General features: G+C 37.7%; 1 protein-coding gene across 4 annotated transcripts in view; it reads right to left on the reverse strand.

The window, feature by feature from the left end:
* Nucleotides 1-23460, reverse strand: part of SESN1 (sestrin 1) — a 106793-nt gene that overhangs the window by 30541 nt on the left and 52792 nt on the right. The window contains exon 1 of one of the 4 annotated variants that reach the window (XM_077999248.1): nucleotides 1885-2066. The exons of the other annotated variants lie outside the window; for them this stretch is intronic. The gene's annotated coding sequence lies outside the window, so the exon portion shown is untranslated. Of the gene's footprint in view, nucleotides 1-1884; nucleotides 2067-23460 lie in introns of those variants that run through there. 4 annotated transcript variants of the gene reach the window in all.

A 23460-nucleotide genomic window follows, 5' to 3' on the forward strand; every position in this document is an offset into this window, starting at 1 on the left:
CTGCAAGCTCCGCCTCCTGGGTTCACACCATTCCTGCCTCAGCCTCCTGAGCAGCTGGGACTACAGGCGCTTGCCACCACACCTCACTAATTTTTTGTACTTTTAGTAGAGATGGGGTTTCACCGTGTTAGCCAGGATGGTCTCAATCTCCTGACCTCGTGATCTGCCCGCCTTGGCCTCCCAAAGTGCTGGGATTACAGGTGTGAGCCACCGTGCCCGGCCCAAATATATGCATTTCTTAAATCGTATGAACAAGTAGAAATCTCTTAATTTGAGATTGCGATTTAAGGTTAGACTTAACCACTTACATAAATCATACAGATTAGTAGATAGCTTGGGATTCTGTTAGGAAGCATTAAATGGAGGGTCATCTAGTTTATTATCTTTGCAAAGAAAAAAAAAAGCCTGAAAACCTCTCTAGTTGTAATCCCTTTAAATTTAAAATGAAGGGCAACTGAACTTAATGATCTCTCAAACTTTATTTCAACTCTAAAGTTCTAATCTTTTAATATAATTCCTGGCTAGGCACAGTGGCTCAATGCCTGTAATCTCAGCACTTTGGGAGGCTGAGGTGGGAGGATCATTTGAGGCCAGGAGTTTGAGACTAGCCTGGGCAACATAGCGAGAACCCTGTCTCTTTCTATAGAAAAAAATAAGAAGAAGAAATAGCAAAAATATAATTCCTGATTTTATACAGTTACATGCTTCCAGCTAACTAGAACCTGGCCCCTTCCTGCTCTGGACTTTCTTGTATATTACCAGTTTTCAAATTATATTTCTTAAAATCCATTCCTTATACATACTTTAGAGATATTATAAAATATTAGATTTGAACTTTCTTTTTCAAAGTAACCTACAAATGTATATCAACATTAAATTCATTGGAAGACTGCCACAACAATTTGTTGCCACTAGTAATTCAGTTATTAAATAATTTCTCTCCCACCATCTGTGTGAGCACATTTGAACATTCTCATACATGTATAAATGTGTCAGTGATTAGGAGGGGTATAGTTTATGTGTTCCAGTCTTTTAAAATACTCATGCCTGTCTACATCAGCTCAAGTAAAACTACAGTAGTGAGTGAACTGCTACAGCAAGTGGATATTTGGCTTTAAAGATGCCAGGAGAAGCTCAGGCACATTTGCTTGGTACATGCTCCTGAAAGGGTGTAACTGTCAATTTTGTAAGGTCGAAGGAATAGATTGCACATCCCATCATGATTCCTTAGTTTTAGTGGATATTGTACATTTTGGTGCTTATTGTTTTAACTTTTATATTTATAATAAAGAATGCAAGTAGTTGTTTGAAATCAACCATTCTTTTCACTTTTTTGTTCAAGCTTCAGGATCAGTTTAACTACAGAGTATCTTGAGAATGCAAGGTGAACTATTTAAAAAGTTTTCACTCAAAACCATTTATCTAAGTCTATAATTTCAGGGATGACTTCTATAGTTCATTACTAGAGAAGTTTCTCTGAACATATAGAGCACAATAAAAAATGAAAGTATAAAGATATTTTCAAAAACCCAGAAAAGCACTTACCTGTGTGAATCTAGATTTTCTTGATATTATGCATACAAGAAAATATATAAATATTGCAACCATCATTCATAACCCCTTAATTTCAAATTTTCTGAAAATATAAAATAGCCCCCGTGTTTTCACTAATTGATTTGATAATTAATTTGAATTTAAATAATTTATTGATAAAACACTTTTACAGTTTTAGATACTATATACATCAGAATTCTGATAATATTGTTTTATTAAAGACTAAACTGACAAAGAAATTAAAACACATTTTTTACACACACACACACACACACACACACACACACACACACACACACACCCTCTCATGATCTGTATCCTGGAACTCACATTAGGTTTGGAGGATCCAAGCTAGTCTGTGGCTCTCTACATCACTCACCCAAGACTTGGGTCAGGCTTTAAGGTTCAGAGAATGCTCCAATCATTTCTACCGGTTCCAGCAGAGTGCTTGGGGGAATCTAGTTCAAAGTCTTATTCTCATCAATGCCAAATAGAGCCTTAAAGAGAAAAAGCTGTTGGAACTACAACAGTTCATGTTTGTCTACTGAATTACAGACCAAACTCACTTTCACAATATAACTTTCATTTAGCCTGTCCTGAGTCTGGTCTATAACCGAAAGCATTATCAATCTTTTCAGCCTTCTTCAAGAAAACATAAATAAAGTCACTCTTATCCTTTAGTGACATACATGCCAGTATGAGCAACAGTCTTTATCCTAAATCATAAAAATTTGACCTAATAACTATTTTCATATTACATTTCAATTGAAAAAAATTAAGTGAAATAGTTTGGATTTGTTCTTATTAACAAAGATATTACTGATATCCAGATAGTTTTTAGTATTTATAATAGGCAGGTTTTAAAATGCATTTGCTTTCTACAATTAGAACTTGCTTTATGTCAATAAATTCAACTTTCTAGTATTCAATTAGATTTTAAAAATTAAACTACAGTAGTTTGTAGATCACAAATACATATTAAAATGTTACAATCTTCAAATATTGCACACTAAATTTATACATAAGTGGGTTTTTAAAAATCTAAACTCAAAAGATGCCAGAAAAAAGTATGTGGATCAGGGGAAAGAGCAAAGCAGAGTCAAAAGCAGCAGGATGCAGTTCAAATAGGTCACACTCAACTTTTAACTTTCCCTAAGAACAAAAACACAAGCTTAGCAACAGCTTTTAGCCAATCACAAAGCAGACAAACAGGTAAGGACTCAACTGCTCCAGATACCAATGAGGCCTAAGCTTCTCTCTTTTTTTTTTTTTTTTTAAATTATATAGTGTCACAAGAGAAAACAACAAATTATAAAACAGGATATATTGTCCTAGGTTAAAAGTAACTGATAAAATCTTCTCACCAACCCTTGGCAAACAGATTAGATTTTAGTATTGTAGTGATTATTTGTTTCATCTTTATTATGCCAAATACCGTATACATCAAGTTACCATTAAAATAATAGGGTATTTTTAGTAGGAAAAAAAAAACACAACAGAATTTTGTGGGAAATATTCTTTCTTGCTGGGGGTAGAAAATAAAGGTAGAAATATCTATTAAAAATTATTATTCTCTTTTTAAATTCTCTAGCATCCAATTTCTAAAAAACACAGGGGGAGAAACACTGATGATGAAATGCTACAGCCCAAATCCAAAAATATAAAATACTAGTAAAAACAACCATACCACAAATACAACTTTCAGAACAAACGCAGGATCAAGCAAACTGAACAAATTGACAGTGCAATTCTATACAATTTTTTCCTCTTTATTTCTATCACTCCATACATATCCTTCTTCTTCGAGAGAAGGTTTTCAGAGGATTTAGAAGGAATTTTCAAGAGTTACAGATTTCATCACTGTTATATTTAGCACAGACCTCAGATTTGCTCAAACTGACAAAGCATTACCTGCAATATAGACACAAAAACGTTGTGAAACAATAGTTAACAGTTTTCTTCATTTTGCTTCAGTTTGCCAAATTTATATTCTAAAGCAGTTTCCAATATTTTCTGTGACTATCTTCATGAACAACATTTCTTTTCTCTTCAAATACTACTTAAACCATTTGATGGTTTTAGTTCCCTAAAAAAGGAATTAAAGTAGAACAGTTTGCTTTGTCATTATCATTAATAATCTCCTTCAACCACCATTTTAGGAGACACTTTTATTTTATCTTTTAGAGATAGGGTTTTGCTCTGTTACCCAGGCAGTAATGGGGTGATCATGGCTCACAGCAACCTCGAACTCTTAGGCTCAAGTGGTTCTCCCACCTCAGCCTCCTGAGTAGGTAGGACTACAGGCATGCCACAATGACTATCTTAATATTTTAACATTTTTGTACAGATGGGTCTTGTTATGTTGCCCAGGCTATATGGACTCAAGTGAACTCCCGCCTCAGCCTCCAAAAGTGTTGGGATTACAGGTGTGAGCCACTTTGCCCAGCCCACCATGTACTTTAAAGCAAAGGAGGTTTGCTAATAACATTGTAGGATGCTGTAAAAAAAGTGTATAGATGTATATTTCCCCCAATATTTCATTGTTTTCCATACACCCCTAGAGTAGGGGAAAAGTTTAGAGACTAGCTCTAGGTTTTATTTATCAGTCATATCTTGCCTCGTCCTTCTCTTTTTTTTTTTTTTTTTTTTTTTGAGATGGTTTTTGCTCTGGCACCCAGACTGGAGTGCAATGGCACAATCTCAGTTTACTGCAATCTCCGCCTCCCGGATTCAAGCAATTCTCGTGCCTCAGCCTCCCAATTAGCTGGGATTACGGATGCCTGCCACCTAGCCTGGCTAAATTTTTTTTGTATTTTTAGTAGAGATGGGGGTTTTCACTATGTTGGCCAGGCTGGTCTCGAACTCCTGACCTCAAGTGATCTGCCCGCCTTGGCCTCCTACTGGGATTATAGGCATGAGCCACCATACCCAGCCTCATCCTTCTCCTTTATCTTCAGTTGTCACAGATAACTAAGCTATGTTGAATCAGAAAAAAAGGTAGTTCCAATATATCATTTGGGGAAGAAACATCAATTCTATATCAATCTCATGTTTTTGGGGGGACTTTTAAACCCTAATAATTCAGAACAGTATCCATCCAAATATTACTGAAAGTTTCATTAATACATGTATACTATACATAAAGGATTGGTTAAATTTATAAAAATTTATATATGTGGATATACTAGTCTTACTTATTCATCATTCAGTCAACCAGTGTTAATTAAGCCCCTACTATGTGCCAGGCATTTTTTTTCTTCCCAGTAGATATTTTTTTGAGAACAACATCCATATCTTCTTCCTTTCTCCTTTCTTCTTTTAATTTCCTATAGTGATGCACCCACTTGAAGTTTTTTCACTCCTAAAGGAGCATCTGGACTGAGGAATGCCTTAAGCTACAAATGCATGTAATGCTGAAAAGCTAATTGTTATTGTAGCAGTTAGGTAAATGAATGTCAATTGATGGAGAGCTTTTAATCTAGTAACTCAGATTTTTAATCTAAGATATGATTCCAGAAGCAGGGCAATGCTATACTCCATAGTTTCGATTTGATATTAATAGAACGTCTAAAACATGTATGCATCAGGCATTGTTCTAAAGCTTTTTTTTCTTTTCTTTTTTTTTTTTTTTTTTTGAGATGGAGTCTCGTTCTGTCGCCTAGGCTGGAGTGCAGTGGCGCGATTTCAGCTCACTGCAAGCTCCGCCTCCTGGGTTCATGCCATTCTCCTATCTCAGCCTCCTGAGTAGCTGGGACTACAGGCACCCACTACCACACCCGGCTAATTTTTTGTACTTTGTTTTCGTAGAGATGGGGTTTCACCGTAGCCAGGATGGTCTCAATCTCCTGACCTCATGATCTGCCTGCCTCGGCCTCCCAAAGTACTGGGATTACAGGCATGAGCCACCATGCCAGGCCGTTCTAAAGCATTTTAACTCATTTAACTCTCAAAACACCTCAGGTACACGCTATCTTCATTTTAGAAATGGGAAACTCAGAGAGGTTAAGTACTCAACCCAAGGCCACACAGCAAGGGGCCTGAGGAAAGGTTAGAACTCAAGCATATTCTTTCTACTATACCATAATGCTGCCTGATAATGTTTTAGTTTTGTTAATGTTAATATTCCAGTGATGGTGTGCCCATCAGAAAGAGGCCAAGGGATGCTAACTCCTACCATCTTCTCCTGTCTTCCCCTGCACTATGTTCCCTGCAATCTGCTCTGTATGACTGCTCACTCCACCCTCTGTGACCACCCAAATCAGTAGAACACTATGCCTCTCCAGTAAATCTGAACTGGTTCCCCATTGAGACAAAATAAAAATGTTTTATAACATCTCTCAATATATCTTCTCCCTAATTGCTGCCCTCCTCATACATGTTAATCCTATCCCAACTTTCTTGATTCCATTTACCTACTTATGGTTCCTCTTTGAAACTTATACATTTCTCCCTGACACTTGAAAACATTCTTCTCTCAGAGTTTCATTAAGGACACATTATTACAACTTCCTTCAAAAGTCTTCTAAAATTTCATCTTCTGAACAAAAGTTTGTAAATTTTATCATGCTAAATAAGGAAAATCTTCTACCACTTGACAGTCTACCATGTTAACAGTGACTGTTAACCTCCAAAATATGATCCACTATGTTTTTGATACTTTTATAAATAATGTTAGTGGATGTGCCTATGTTGTGTTCAGTTTTAAGGCACAACCACAGAGTATTTATAAGCCCCTTTTGGTCGATGTTAAGAGTACATTCTGTCCCAGGTGCAAGGATTTGGGGAAGTATGTTTGGGGACATATGTTTATCTTACTTTGAAATTGTAACTACTGGCACATCACATACAAATAGGTACTTAAACTACATTTTGATTATGTTACAGGCTTTGCATATAGAACACTAAAGAGAAAGCAACAGGTTTGGATCTAACAAAATAAAATGAGTAAAATTACCATTTAGCATAAACAAAATGTAACATTTTATGTAAAAGGAAAACTATAAAAACATAAATGAAGACTTACATTGTCAAATAATCATTATTAAAGTCACTTTCATATATTTAAAGCATAAGAGAATATTGTAGATTGTTCTTAGTGGCTAATTATGTTACTGCCTACTCCAAGAATGAGTGATTTTTTTTTTTTGTAGAATGAAATTCAATGATCACACACACACACACACACACACACACACACCCTTAAAATGTTTTCCCACACATTTGAAAATCAGTAATTTTTGTCAAAATAGATGTTGACTATTGATATAGCAACATTTCATTATATCTCAATTGACTTTTTAAAAAACAATCTCATGAATCTAGAACAAGTTAAAAAAAAGATGTAAAATAGATGTCACAAAGTTTACATACCACAGCATATGTACTGTATTTAGTGGAAAACCTTTCGCCTGCCTCTCTTAGAGACAATTTACTTTTACTTGGTACAAAATTATAAGAAGGTTCTTTATCTAATTTCTAAGTCCTCTTAATCACAAAGGAAGAACCAGAAAAATTCTATCAAGCAGAAACAAGAACTTGGATATCACAGTAGCAGGAAGCCATTTTCTATAAGGGTAATGGTCCTATAAGCCTTAAAAAGCCCTAAGAGCATCACTGTCTCCCAGATGAGGTTAAAAACTGACCTCGATATTAGTGCTTCTTACTCATGTTGGACAAAATACCTAAAAATATTTTTATAGATACTTCTCAATTTACAATGGGATTATGACTCAATAAGTTGAAAATATCATAAGTAAAAAATGCATTTAATACACCTAATCTACATTATAGTCTAGCCTAGACTACCATAAATGTGCTCAGAATGCTGACATTAGCCTACTTTGTCAAAATGTGGGCAAAATTTGGGCAAAATCATCTGGCAATGTGGTAGAGTATTGGTTGTCTGCCTTTGTGATTATGTGGCTGAGAACTGTCACTCGCTGCCACTGCCCAGCATTGCATCGTACTACTTTCCATAGCATTTTTCTACTGAATGTGTGTTGCTTACCCACCTTAGTAAAGTCAAACAATTGTTAAGTGGAACTATCGCAAATTGGAGACCTGTGTGTAAGAAATATTGCTTAAAATGGCTGAACTGGCAAAGTAACAGAAATCCTCAGAAACCAAAACCCACCAACAGGAGGAGTCCAGGGAGACAGTCAGCACTGAGGCTGGCAGCTGTGGATCCTTAGGGACCTAAAGCAGCAGCACAGAAAACAGAAGGCAAATCCTAGGACTTGGGAAATTAAGAGGTGGATCAGAGACCCCATCACAAAGCCAAACCCCAAGGGGCTAAATGCTCAATGAAAGCATAAAGAAGGAAAAACACCCCATTTACAAAAGAAGACAAGATTTGCCTGTTTTAATGTTTATTCTTGGTGGAAGGGGTAAAATCTCCCCTGAATATTCATAAACACAAGGGGGATCACACATGAGGAGTTGGGGGATGAATTCCCTTATTACCTACCTGCTCTTAAAAGCAAGGCAAATATTTAGTGTAAAGTGGGCTGGTCATGTCCCCCAGGTTCCGGTTAGAAATAAATACAGATTTTCTCTGAAGGAGATACAATTCCAATGAATATAAGCTTACAATAATAAAAAGTACTATACAAAAAGATGCCATTAGTGAGGACTATAGGAAACAATAATCACCTAAGACTACAAAGTCAGATGCAGTCTGACTGCCAGAAATCATCTGTAAAGACTTTGGCTACTAGATACAGAAGACCAGTTCAATATGTTTTTTAAAACTTTATAGGAAAGTATGGGTGAGAAACAGGAAACTATCAAAAAATAACCAGACAGATTTGAAAATGAATGAAATAGTTTTTATAATAATTAAAACTTAAAATTCAACAGCATATTCAGTATAGCTGAAAAATTATTAGTAAACTAGAAAGTAAATCTGAAGAGTCCAGAATATAGCACATACAGCAAAGAAATGAAATTTATGAGAGAGAAAATAAAAGACATGGAAGATGAAATGGAGGTCTAATACATATCTAATTGGAAGGAGAATACAGAAAGAACAGGACAAAGGTAATATTCTAATACATGATGGTTAAGGATTATCCAGAACAGATTAAAGACACCAATACTCTTTTTTTTTTCCCCAGGAAGCACAATGAGTCTCACACAGAATAACTTAGAAAAATTATACCTTGGCCTACAGTAAAAATGAACAATTTCAAGGAAAGAGATCTCAAAGTCCATGAAAGGGAAAAGTCAGATTATCTATAAAAGGAAAACTAAGCTGACAGCCTAATTTTAAAGAATGGAAGCCAGAGGATCAAAATGCTGAGAGAAAATGACCATTGTTGAATTGTATTTAACACATGAAACTATCTTTCATAAAGTGAATGAAACACATTTTAAGAGACAAAAACTAAGAATCTACTACCAACAGATCCTCAACTGAAGGAGTGTCAGTTCAGGAAGAAGCAAAAAGATTTCAGAAGGAAGTGTGAAAAAGACCAAAGAACAGTCAACAAAGAAAAAGTTCTTTGTACTTAAGATTTTCATTTTATGGGTAAAATTCTCACCTACCCAGAACAGTACATTCTGTATGAATTCTGAATAGCTTTATGTGAACATATGCTTTAATTTCCCTTGGCTTGGAGTGGAATGGCTAAATCATATAATAGGTGTAGGTTTAACTTTTTTTTTTTGAGACGGCGTCTCTCTCTTTTGCCAGGCTGGAGTGCAGTGGCACAGTCTCGGCTCACTGCAACCTCCTCCGCCTCCCGGGTTTGGTTCAAGCGATTCTCCTGCCTCAGCTTCCCGAGTAGCTAGGACTACAGGCGTGCACCACCATGTCCAGCTAATTTTTGTATTTTTAGTAGAGATGGGGTTTCACCATGTTGGCCAGGATGATCTCGATCTCTTGACCTCGTGATCTGCCCGCCTCGGCCTCCCAAAGTGCTGGGATTATAGGCGTGAGCCACTGCGCTCAGCCAGGTTTAACTTTTTAAGTAACTGCCAAACTGTTTTCGAAAGTAGTTGTACCATTTTATATTCTCACTCATCAGTGTATAAGACATCTTCTGCCAGGTATGGTGGCTCACACCTGTAATCTCAGCATTTCAGGAGCCCAAAGCGGGCGGATCACTTGAGACCAGAAGGTCAAGACCAGCCTGGCCAACACAGTGAAACCCTGTCTCTACTAAAAATACAAAAGTTAGCTGGGCATGGTGGCACATACCTGTAATCCCAACTACTCAGGAGGCTGAAGCATGAGAATTGCTTGAGTCCAGGAGGTGCAGGTTGCAGTGGGCTGAGATTGCACAACTGCACTCCAGTCTGGGTGACAGAGAAAGACTTTGTCTAAAAAACAATAAAAGACATCTTGGCCGGGTGCGGTGGCTCACGCCTGTAATCCCAGCACTTTGGGTGGCTGAGGCGGGCGGACTGCCGGAGGTCAGGAATTCGAGACCAGTCTGGCCAACATGGTGAAACCCCGTCTCTACTAAAAGTACAAAAAAATTAGCCAGGCTTGGTGGCATGCGCCTGTAATTCCAGCTATTCAGGAGGCTGAGGCAGGAGAATTGCTTGAACCAGGGAGGTGGAGGCTTCAGTGAGCTGAGATTGCGCCATTGCACTCCAGCCTGGGCGACAGAGGGAGACTCTGTTTTGAAAAAAAAAAAGAGACATCTTTAGCAATGCTCAGCATTGTCAATCTAAAACATTTTAGTCAATCTAATGGGTGTAGTGCAGTTGCTCTTAACAAGTGATTTTTTTCTCCCATGGGACATCTGATAATTTCTGCGTATACTTTCGATTTTCACAACTGGGGAGGAGCAGGTTGTTACTGGTATGTAGCAGGTAGAGACCAGGGAGGCTGCTAAATATCCTACAATGCACAGGACAGCTCCCCCTCCCACAACCAAGCATTATCTGGCCCAAGATGCCTAATGTAGCAATATCTCATTGTGATTTTAATTTGCATTTCCTTGATAACTTTTGATACTGAACATGTTTTAATGTGCTTATTGGTCATTTATATACATACAGATATTTTTGTGAAGTATCAGTTCAAACCTTTTGTCCATTTTTTATTGGGTTGGTTATTTTCTTGTGCTGTAAGTATTCTTTATATATTTTGAATACAAGTACTTTGATATACGTGTTACAAATTTTATTTCAGTCTGTGGCTTGCCTTTCATTTTCCTAATGGTGTCTTTTGAAGATCATGTTTTAATTTTGATATGATCCAATTTGTCAATATTTTCTTTAATGTCTCATGCTTGTATTCTAGATAAGAAACCTTTGCCTACCCCCAGGTTATACACTTTTTTTCCCATCTGTTTTCTTCTGAAAGTTTTATAACTTTAGGTTTTAATTTAATAGGTCATATAAATTTTATGATATTTGAAAATAAAACTGCTGAAGTTTCTCTTCAGGGAATGGGATTATGGGTGAATGGCATTCACTTTTTAAATACATCTGTTGTATCTGACAATAATTATTAAACATTCTACAGTACAGATAACTTTTTGGACTAAGGGAAGAATGGGAATGAGAAGTTTATATCTAATGGGGCTAATTTGTTGTTGTTGTTATCACAGGGACCAAATTTGACCTTAAAGTCTTCTGGTAAATTTGCATGTATGTATGTTAAATTAAGTACTGTCTGATGAGTTTCTACTACATTAACTCCATGCAGCAAAAAAGTAAAGTGGTCTTTCTTCCAGAGACCAGTGCCTTTCTTCCAGGCAATACTGGGGGGTAAGATAGGGTTAAACAAGATGGTTCTACTTTTAGTACCCTTGGGTCATAAAAAAGCATCTCTTAAAAATAGTATTAGTTGATGCCACATGGAAGACTGGGCAACACAGACCATAGAAGCAAAGAGAATCTACTACTTAAAAATAATTGCCCCTATCTCAGAACTGGCACAGAACAAAGACTGGGTCATGAAAGCAGTGCACTGGAAAAACAGACTATTTTAGAGAGCCTCCTAGTATCAGAAAAGAACAACCCCCCAAACTTTCCAATAAATCTGCAGCTGAAGAAATGAAAAAATGGTATAGGATTGCACAGTGGTGCATATGGTGACATGAGAAAGGCTATCTCTGAATTGGGTTTGAAGTTTACCTTTATGTATATTAACTGTCTCATAGAGATTTAGTCTAAATTGTTCACTTCATAAGTAAAAAATTCTTATAGCTTCATGTCTACTCTGAAACAGATTTAGTGTTTGAAGATGGTTTTAGGATACTTTTCTACCTTCTCTTCTTAAGGAAATTATTTACTGTGGAAGATCTGCAATAATGTAAGCAGTAAATGAAAGACTAAAAGAGGGGGAATGGTCCTAAATTTTACAAAGAATTTCAAAGACCTACAATTTCTAAGCATAATAGAGCTCTGTGTCCCAGAAAGACTCTTCTCAGCCACTGATGACTAAGGACACTATTAGGAACAATAGAACCATGGGTTAAAACACAGTAATTGAACCAAAAAGTTGGTCTCCAGACTAAATGCACTTGATTTATGGCAATTGTACTATTCAGAACAATTCTTACGAGAAGCAGGAATGATTTTGCTTTATTAAATCTTTTTCTTGAGTGTAAATTATTGCTTAAAATGCTGTGAATACTGAATTTTAAATGTTGCCACTCACTTCCTACAACGTCTCCCTCCTCAATCCACTCCTTTCCTCCAATAACAAGCAGATTTGTCTATTCTGTTTCTCTTTTCTTTTCTTTAAGATGCGTTCTTGCTCTGTCACCTAGGCTGGCGTGCAGTGGCACAGTCATGTCTCACTGCAGTTTTGAGCTTGGGGCTCAAGAGATCCTCCTGTCTTATCCTCCCAAGTAGGGTTTTACAGGTGCATGCCACCACACTCAGCTATTTTTTTTTTTTTTTTTTTGTAGAGACAGAGTCTTGCTATGTCGCTCAAGCTGGTCTTTATCTCCTTGCCTCAAATGATCTTCCCACTTTGGCCTCCCAAAGTGCTGGGATTATAGGCATAAGCCATCACACCCAGCTGCTGTTTTTCCTAGTGAGGAAGGAAATGTTCAAGTTATTTTTCTACATAAGTTTGTATCTAATTACATTAAAATTGCTGAGCTCCTTCAAGCTCTTAGAACTCCTCAGTAAGGTTCTTAGACATTATTAACATGACAGATAACATAAGGTCTGAGATATTACGATACCTAACCCTCAAAATGTTAAGTATCTCTGCACCCAATGGAAGTGGCAGGTAAAAATAAAACAGCCTTTTAACTTGGCCATAGCTTTTGGAGACACTTGGGTCTTAGACACATGTGTCTGTTTCCTCTGATTCTCTCCTCTCTAGTCCTGCATTAGTATAAGCAAGACCCCTAGCTCTGAACCCTCAGAATCAGCACTTTAGTACCTAACGAGAAAGCCATTGCTAGGACCCCCCCCGATCTAAGAATCTGGTCTAAGGAGAGATATGACAATCAAGAATAAAAAGAATGGTTCTGGAAAAGCAAGAATATCAAATAAATTTCTAAGGACTGTGAATGCCCACAAAAGCATGATCAAGGCTCTATGTCCAGAGCATTTATGTAAAGGTATAGATTGCTAGTAGTAAGTTTCTTCCTATGCATGCAGAGTATACCAAGGGGAAAAGACGGTAGAAGATTTCTCCAGTGTATCAATAGATGAGGCACCTGAACTTCTCATGTCTCAAAATATTCTATGCTCAGCTGCCTAAAGTTACTTTATCCATAAGTTCAAGGATGCAGTGAGAATAGGTGAAAAAGAGGAAGAATAAAAATAGCTGGGATGTGGCTTAGAGAAAAATATGTCACAAAGGAAAAAAATAAGTCTGGAATCTTCAAGATTCTAAGGTCTGGAAAGGAATCATAAAAATCTCACATTAAGAAATGATTATGGTTCTACCTAGGGACTACAGAATAAAATGTAAGATGTATGTAGGGTTTTATGGTCAACAAATTAATTTCCCATAGAATGACTTGTACAATTTCTTACAACAACCTTATAAGATGTATCTCATTATTCCTGTATTACCCATGAAGAAACGTCACACAACTGACAAGTGGCAGAGCTACAAGTCCAATGCAGGTCTGCTCTGACTTCAGGTCCAGTGCCCTTTGCTTTCCACCACTCAAGAGTTTAAAATGCAGCTTCAGAGCCTCTCTTAGGGGGCTTACAATCCAGTTGATCATAAAATACTCAGAAACAATTAGAGAACACTTCTAGGCAACGTGTAATTTTGTATTAAATTATACGCCACCAACTGCAAATATCCAGAAGTAGGGAGTCAGTAAAGGCTTAAAAGATGGGTAAACGGGAATGACATAGAGGAGAGAATAAACTGGATGAACTCAAGAGACAGTTAAGAGATTTCCCTGGCTCTGGCAGGAGATGAGTGAGTTAGTAGTGGGAAACGGTCAGTTTTAGGTAGTCTATAAAATCAGTAGAAGTGATTAGATACTGCAAGGGGTAATAAAGGAGCCCTAAAAGATTTCTCAGCAGTGATATAAAGGAGTGAAAGCAGTGACTGTGCATGAGGAGCTCAAGGCAAATTAAATATGTGCACTTCAGTGGAAGAGGTAGTGCTACCATTCCACCTCTCCAGCCTCACACCACCACCAAAAGTCCACCTGCTGGAATCACTCCTAGACTTGTGTATGTGCTCTTCCCTCTGAGTTCAAGTCTTTCCCCTCTAATCATGGCCCACCCCTCATCTTTGGCCTGAAGTTAGAAGTCATTGCCTTGAAGAACCCTTCCCTGACCCCTCCTGGTCTGAGTTAGATCTCCTCCTTTGAAAATTTCCTCTGTGGCAGCACTTATCTCTGAGCACTATAATTTCCAGTGAGCTAGCCAGTCTCCCTTATTAGGCTGAAAGCTCCCAGGGTAGGAAATGGCCCATCTTTTTCCAGCATTGAAATCCCTTGGTACATAATGGGTGATTTAGAGGAAGCAAAAAGAAGTATATAGTCAGGAAACAGATTTAGGGATTAACTTCCCCTAAGATTACAGGCTGAGTATCCCCTATACCAAATGCTTGGGACCAGAAGTATTTCAGGTTTTGAAATATTTGCATATATATAATGAAATTATAGATGGAACCCAAGTCCAAACATGAAATTCATTTATGTTTCATATACACCTTATATACATATCCTGAAGGTAATTTTTTTTTTTTTTTTTTTTTTTTGAGACGCAGTCTTGCTCTGTCACCCAGGCTGGAGTGCAGTGGCCGGATCTCAGCTCACTGCAAGCTCCGCCTCCCGGGTTTACGCCATTCTCCTGCCTCAGCCTCCCGAGTAGCTGGGACTACAGGCGCCCGCCACCTCGCCCGGCTAGTTTTTTGTATTTTTTAGTAGAGACGGGGTTTCACCGGGTTAGCCAGGATGGTCTCGATCTCCTGACCTCGTGATCCGCCCGTCTCGGCCTCCCAAAGTGCTGGGATTACAGGCTTTAGCCACCGTGCCCGACCTCCTGAAGGTAATTTTATACAATATTGTAAATAATTTTGTGCATAAATAAAAGTTTGTGTTAAGTACTTATGTGTGGAATTTCCCACGGATCACCTGAGGTCGGGAGTTGGAGACCAGCCTGACCAACATGGAAAAACCCCATCTCTACTAAAAATACAAAAAAATTAGCCAGATGTGGTGGTGCAGGCCTGTAATCCCAGCTCCTCAGGAGGCTGAGGCAGGAAAATCACTAGAACCTGGAAGGCGGAGGTTGCGGTGAGCCGAGATCATACCATTGCACCCCAGCCTGGGCAACAAGAGCGAAACTCCGCCTCAAAAAAAAAAAAAAAAAGTCTCAGAGTTTGGAGCATTTCGGATTAGGGGTGCTCACCCTGTATATGAAAAGGTAAGGCTGGGCGCAGTGGCTCACGCCTGTAATCCCAGCACTTTGGGAGGCCGAGGCGGGCAAATCACAAGGTCAGGAGTTCAAGACCAGCCTGACCAACATGGTGAAACCCTGTCTCTACTAAAAATACAACAAATTAGCCGGGTATGGTGGTGCATGCCTGTAATCCCAGCTACTGGGGAGGCTGAGGCAGGAGAATCGCTTGAACCCAGGAGGCGGAGGTTGCAGTAAGCCGAGATTGGGCCACTGCACTCCAGCCTGGGCGACAGAGCAAGACTTCATCTGGGTGGGGGGGGGGCGGGGTGGGGGGCGGGGGAAGAAAAGGTAAGAAGACAGATACATATATAACCATGCTAATATGGAAGAATATAAATTGGACGATGGCCTCTTGTCTCAGTGATGGAGATATTCCAAGCCTTCTTTTCTTTTGTCTACCCAAGCCCCTTAATGAAGCGGAGGACTGGATCAGGGTCAGAGCTAAGATAGGAAGATATACCTTTTATAACCATCACTTGAGGACAATAGGCTATAGTTTTTTAAAAAACAATTTTTTCTTCTGCTAAAAGGGAACAAAGAATTCAACAACTGTCATTTGAGAGCACAGTGCTTTGCAAGAACCCACACAGGTATTTCAATGTATACAAAGATGAATCATAATTCCAGCCCTAAGGAACCTTATAATCCAATTTTAAAAAACCCATGAGGTAAAATTATGTTAAAGGTACAGGCAATGCTATGGATTCAGAGTAGGGGAAAAAGTCAAGGGATTATTAAAACTGTTGCAAGCAGGAACATGAGGTGATTGAGCTGTGATTTTGGAAGATGAAAAGAAACCTCTAGGATAGTCTGAGTTGTAGGGAGAAGCTAAAGACAGACTTAAAGCCAAAGACAGTGCAGTGGTCTGGTTAAGAAGTCACAAGGATATAAACCAGTGATGCCGGTGGAAATGAAAGGAAGTAAATTTAAGTAAATGTAAGAAGGCAGACTGTTAAAAACTGATTATTAATTAGAAGAAAAAAATTTATTTCCCAAGAAGCCTCTTGCTTCTAACTTTATACCCAAACAAATATAAGCAAAGGTGGCATTGTCAGAGGTGGTTTTGATGGAGATGCTTATCAATAGGATGATAAGGTTATTTTTATTTAAAACCTGTTCACTTCTAGACAGGATGCCTCCAGCTGTTTTTATTCCATAATGTCCCTCTGCAATTATCTTCAGCGCTTAAGGTAGCACAATTAAGTAGAAAGAATCTGAACTTTGTAAAACTGAGATCTAGATTGCAACCCCAGCACATTATTTTATCTCCTCATGCCTTAGATTTTCATTTGTAAAATGGGAGGGGCCATACTTCATAGGATAGTTCTAAGAACAAAATTTGATAATATGAAAACTGCTAGAAACAGGCAAGTTACTGTATGACAGTGCCAAAATGCTGGATTCCGGTTGCCATCTGGACAGGAGAAATATTTATAATAAATTAAGAACAAGCTTTTAGTTAACAGTGCCTCTCATAACTGATTCCAGCCATGTTTCTGTTAGTGATAAGATGACAATCAGATGGACTTAAGCATTTGTAAAGAAGCGGAGGCAAGGCTCAAAGCATCAGCATTAGAGCCTAACAACCTGGGATACAAGAATAAATTAAATCTCTCTTAGCCTCAATGTCCTCACCCATACAATGGGCATGATAACACAGCAGTCTTAGAGAGCCACAGGATTACATGAAACCATGCACAGCGAGTGGTTAATAGTAGGTGGTCAGTAAATATTAGTTGTGGGACCTACCTTGTAAGAGCTATAGTACATTGAACCAACTGTCCTGTCTTACTTGGAATATAAATTAATTATTTAGCACAGCATTTTTGAAACACCCCTGATTTTACTCCTCCTCTTTGTGTTTTGGACTTGAATAATATGTATTTAAGATAAAAATTATTAGGTATTTATGTATTTTTAAAAATTTGGCATTTGTAATGGTATAATTACTTCTCTCAATTACAACATTTACTAAGTATCTATAAATAATTTAGTATTTACTAAATTATTTAAGTAATTATACCATTACAAATACCAAAATTTTACTAAATAGTAAAACAACATTTACTAAGTATCTGTAAATAATTTAGTATTAAGTACAATCTACCCTCACTGATTTTATATATTATAGAATCTGCATTTTAAATACAATATTGAATATTATCTCTTATTTATCAATTCTGAGTATCTTTCATTATTGATACATTTTCAATAAAATTTACTGATCAACATCGTAGAAATGTGTAGTTGTCCTTAGCATCTATTCTCTCCTTCTTCCATGGTTAATAAAAGCTCAAATCTTTAGCTGGGCACATTACCACTCAGAATGAAGACCATATTATCCAGCTTTCCTTGAAGCTGGGTGTGAGTTACTAAGTTACTAAGCTCTGACCAGTGAGATATAAAAGGGAATGGGAGTGTGCACAGTGAATGTCACTAAAGTGAGAAAGCATATGCTTATTCTCCCAGTAAATTCTTCCTCTGTCTGAAATGTGGATGTGATGGCCAGAGCTGGAGCTGTCTTAGAGACAGAAGCCACATCTTGATGCTGTTGGAACAACAGAGAAGGGATTTGAGTTCCTGATGATTATGGAGCTGCTAAACCAGTCCTGTATGGCCTTTATTTACAAGGAAGAAAAATAAACTTTCCTATTTAAGAACTTTTATATCAGGGTTTCTGTCACTGGCAGCCTAATCTCATCCTAAATAATACAGAGAAAATGAAATCTGAATTTCAATTGCACTTATTTTCTTAATAGGTTTTTTCCTCAACTTACGGTGAGAAAGGGGGCAAGAGGATTCATTCAGCTGCCCCACCACTGCTAGAGTTCACATCATATTCCTAACCTGTCTTTTACCCCTACCCATTCTAGGGTCCATTTTGCTCTTCATCCTCAAGTTCAATTCCAAAAAAGAACTGACCCCAAAACAGCATTCATTTGTTCATTTCTCACTCAACAAATGCCTGCTGAGCATCTAGTGTGTGTTAGATGCTGAATAAAACAGACCCCTAACTTCAGAGAGCTAAGTCAGGCATTTTAAGAAATGTACATTAAATTTTCCTCTGTTAATTCGTACACTACACCTGTGTGGTCCCAAATTTTCTTACAGGATTGAAGTAAAAGACTGGGTATAAAAGGTTGGGGGAAAGCTGACATATGGAGTGGTAGGAAGAACCTTAGTACTGGAAATTTAGGAAATAAGGTGTTGAGGACTCTCAGGGACGAAGGCAAAGATGTGACTACTCAGCAGAGAAAAAAAAAAGGGAAAAGGAAAAGAACACATTCATTGACTCTTACTGGGCTTCATATAGCCTTAGAACTTGTTATTTTTTTTGAGAAGGGGGTCTCACTCTGTTGCCCAGGCTCAATCATAGTGCACTGCTGCCTTAAATTCCTGGGCTCAAGTGATCCTCCCACCTTGGCCTCCCCAGTAGCTGGGACTACAGGTGCATGCCACCACACCCAGCTAATTCATTTTTATTTTTATTTTTGTAGAGATGGAGTCTTGCTATGTTACTTAGGCTGGTCTCAAACTCCGGGCCTCAAGTGATCCTCCTGCCTCAGCCTCCTGAACTGCTGGGATTACAGGCGTGAACCACTGCACCTGGCCCTCTGTAACATATTAATAATTAATAGGGACAAGCTTATTACTAAACTTCTGTAACTTCTAGAGCATAGTGATTGCCCTCCTTACTGTATCTGCCCTTTGCATTGTTAAAATCAAAGACTTTCAGAAACCCTCAAGACTACCCACCATTCTTTTCCAATTCTAGGCCCCACCCTCTTCCAGCCTCTTATTAGGACCTTTTCCTACCAATGTACACTTAGGGAAGAGAGGAGTCATTAGAATGGCGAGGGAGGGAGTGTTGTTGGAATTCTCAGTTAAAATTTAGTTTTTTTCATACAAACATTGCTAAAGTAGAATCTAAATGTCATTTCTGCTTCCAGCTTTATAGTTCAGCAAACCTATGCAGTTAAAATCAGCATTTGTGGGTTGGCTTTAGGATTTGTCTGAGTGAGAAAGTAAGTTCAGAGTTTCAAATAATTAATATGAATTTTAACTTTAGACTAGTCCTTTTGTGAGGAATGGAAAGCTTAACCATCATTCTTTGCCTAATAGAAAGATGGCATGGCACAACTATTACACACTTGGCTCCAGGAGAATGAAAAAGAAATGAACCAGTTTCTGATGCTGGGATCTAGTGCTTTTTGTTTTTATCTGAGGTTTGAGGGAAAGTGTATTTATCAAATACTACTAAACCAGATTAACTGTGACAGGTAGTTCTTAATACACTATAATACGATATGATAAAATTTTTTTTCTTAGGTTGTGGTTTTTAACACTTCACAAGCAGTTTCTTTTCCTGTTAACTTTCAGACAACTCTGCTTAAGCCTCAGTTAAATACCTGGAGGAAGTGCTACCACAATTTTAGCTTTCTTGTTTCCAGTTGAGCTATTATTCTCACCTGTTCCCCATTAGTAAAGTATCATATGTTCACTTACAGCTCTCTTTCTAGCCTAATAAAAAATGCTCTTAAAATAATTACAGTAAAATAATAAAAGTCATAAATCTGAGAGAGAAAAATAGGCATACTGCCCCATCAGTACTAACAAAAAGGTTTACAGATGTTTAAAAACTTTCTTTGGCTTTGGTTCAGCACCTCAGTTAGGAAACTTACCGATCAAGGTCCCTTGTCTTTTTCTACAGGGCCTGTGCCAATAATGTGCTGCCAAAATATAGCTGTTATATTCCTGATACAGCGTAAAAAGGCATGAAAACATTCTAAGTAGTAAAGACAATCTTTCCCTCCCCAATGGGCCATAAGTCCAGAAAAACAAGTTACCTCACTTATGAACCATGCTGTGATTATGAACCATGTCTGTGATGCAACAATATTGCACTACTATTTTCTATTAAAATGTACTTTTCAAATCAAAATCTTAGCTAAAATGTCCATCAAGGTTATAAAAATCTTGTTTTTTCTCTTATCCTTTTAAATTGGAATTTAGGGCACAGAAAAGAAGTATGTTTTTATTTCACCTAGGAAACATTACCAGGCCGTAGAAACCATAATACTCCACTAATTAGTATCTTTGTATAGCAATAATTAAAGCAACCTTAATTCACGGGGATGATTCTGAAATATACCAAGATGTTAAAATTTCCTCCATTAAACAATGCAATTATTAATATATTCTGTATCTAGTCCAATGTGATGTAATAATTACAGAATTTCAGAGCTAAAACAATTATAAGTTGGGTGAAGCTAGAATAGATTTGGAGCATCTAAGTATTGATACTTTCATTCTATAGATGAAGAAATTGAGAACCAGAAGGAAAATATATGGTTTTAATGTTGAGATATTTATCATATTATAGTTTTTAGAAACTTGGACAATCATCAATAAAATCAGGGCTGGCCTTATTTGCTAGAGTATATGGCTGCTTGCTTGGTATAATTTCAGAAGCGCTATTATAAAAAAAAAAAAAGGCATAGAAACTTGTCACCCAAATTCTTCCTGAGATAAAAATAGTAAAATGATACCTAGTCATCTTCCATTTACATATTTAGTTGATGTTCAATGATGCCTATAATTCTATAAGCTGACTAATTCCATTATCTTTTGTTAAAATGCAAGTACTCTGAAAAAGAGAAAAATCATTAAGCAATATAATAGATTCAAACCTTAGGTAGGCATTTAAGGTCAAAATCATGTCTATATGAGTATTCTTGAAAATCTCTTCTGGATGGCTCCATGCTAGAACTGACAGTCCACTTCTTAAGTAAGGCCAAAGTAGACATTTTGTCCTGCAGCATTAGAATAGATGACTTTATTTTCTAGCACTAGTTGGAGTCACTGGTATTTAGGGACTTTGTATAAAAAAGCACAAGTCAGCTGGGCACGGTGGCTCATGCCTATAACCCCAGCAGTTTGAGAGGCTGAGGCGGGCAGATCACTTGAGGTCAGGAGTTCAAGACCAGCTTGGCCAAAATAGTGAAACCTTGTCTCTACTAAAAATACAAAATTAGCCAGGTGTGGTGGCACACACCTATAGTTCCAGATACTTGGGCGGCTGAGGCAGGAGAACTGCTTGAACCCAGTTGTCGGAGGCTGCAGTGAGCTGAGCTGAGATCGTGCCACTGCACTCCAGCCTGGGCGAGACAAAGCAAGACTCATCTCAAAAAAACCCAAAAACCAAAAAACAAACAAAAACAACAACAACAACAACAAACACAAGTCTTTAGCACCTGAATTACCCACAGCACAATGAGATGTTGACTCTAAGAGAAGCAAGCAGGAATTCAAGGCCAAAGGGAATACAACACATTTCTGTTTCTCATTTCACACTCACTTAGGGGCATATGCTCTCTAAGTGGGATGTGGGACAGAATTGCCTATGCAATTTATATTTAAAATATTTTCTGCCCTATATTAAGAAATTTTTGATAAGCAAGAATAGTTAAATTTGCATAAGTATATGAACGAGGTAATTCCATTGTAGGGACCAGCTACTTCCCTAAGAACAGATTTTGATGGCCAACTGGGGCAGAAAGAAAGGAAGAAGAAGAGCAAGAGGAGGAGGAAGAAGAAGAATGAAGAGGAAAAGAAGGAAGAAGGAAGGAGGAGGAGGACAAGAAGAAGAGAAGAAAAGAAGAAGAGAAGAAGAAAAGAAGTGGGTAAGAATAAGGAGGAGGAGGAGGAAGAAGAAAGAAGGAGAAGAAGAAGGAAGAAGGAGGAGGAGGAGGAAGAGGATGAGGAGAAGGAGAAGAAGAAGAGAAAGAACATAAGAAGAAAAAGAAGAAGACAGAGGAGGAAGAAGAAGGAGGGAGGAGAAGGAGAAGGAAGGAGGAGAAGAAAGAAGAAGAAGAAAGAAGACAGAAGACAGAAGAAAGAAGAGGCTCTGTGCCTGAGGGCAAGGAACGGATACTACAGAGAGCAGGGAAGACCATGACCAAAGATAAATTTTGCCTACTTCACAAATTTGTCTGGAATATAAATTGTATATGCTGCATAAAACATTTAAGTCATAATAGCTTATTAACCATACCATCTTACATTCTCAAACATGATTACCTGAGAATTTTCTGTAATTTCCCTTTACTTTTACAAATACTAACTATTAATGTCCAAGTGTCATCATTGTATTTCACGATTTTCAGTTCAAGATGAGGTCCAATTTAAGACAATTTGGAAGCAAGAACATCAAATCTGCAAATCACAGACCTGTCTGGTATCTTTTCTTACTGAGTACTGCCAGCAAGCACTGGCTATCTTTATCTTGAGAAGCACTGCTAAAACATCTCAAGTGCAGAGGTCATAGTTCCATCACTGGGATTAAAATCCCTAAGTCACCAAAATATATAAAAATGACTTACATATGTAGATTCTAAACTTGCTAACCCAAATAGCGAAATGAGTTACTAGAAATGAGAACCAGTATTTTCATAAACTACAAATTTTCTAGTAAGAGTTCTTTTAGCTACCAATTCAGTTTTTTACCTTGTTGATTTTTCTATTTTCCTAACTAGAGTCTTGTTCATATAGAAAATAAGTTAGTCAAGTGAATTATTGTGGCTTCAACTCTGAAAAGGAAGCAGGATGGGAGAGAGGAGAAGGCACAGTTGAGGGGGATTATTTCCTGGCCACAGACTGCAACACAGCTGTGGCTGGGATTTCACAAATGTGTATGTACCATCAGACAAATGAAGGACAGTGAGAGAATGTGGATGGCTGAGCTCACTTAGGAACCACGACTGGGGAAACAACTACCTGGAAAGAGATGGCCTACTGATACCAAGTACAGTATTATCTTTAGCATGAAAACTTCAATCATGAGATTAGAGATTATTATTTGAATTGCTAGTCTTCAACTACAGCACTAATAAATGTTAAGCAACAATGACCCCCACCACAACCCCCAACTCTCCCTTCTTTCACAAGAGAAAAAATCTAGTTTGGCAAGTCTCTTCTCCTTTATATGACATTCCTTTTTCTTATATTTAAATACACGTTTTTGAATAAATTAGGCAGAAAAGTATTAGGACT

The sequence above is a fragment of the Macaca mulatta genome, chromosome 4 (genome assembly GCF_049350105.2).
Source record: "Macaca mulatta isolate MMU2019108-1 chromosome 4, T2T-MMU8v2.0, whole genome shotgun sequence".
Taxonomy (NCBI): domain Eukaryota; kingdom Metazoa; phylum Chordata; class Mammalia; order Primates; family Cercopithecidae; genus Macaca; species Macaca mulatta.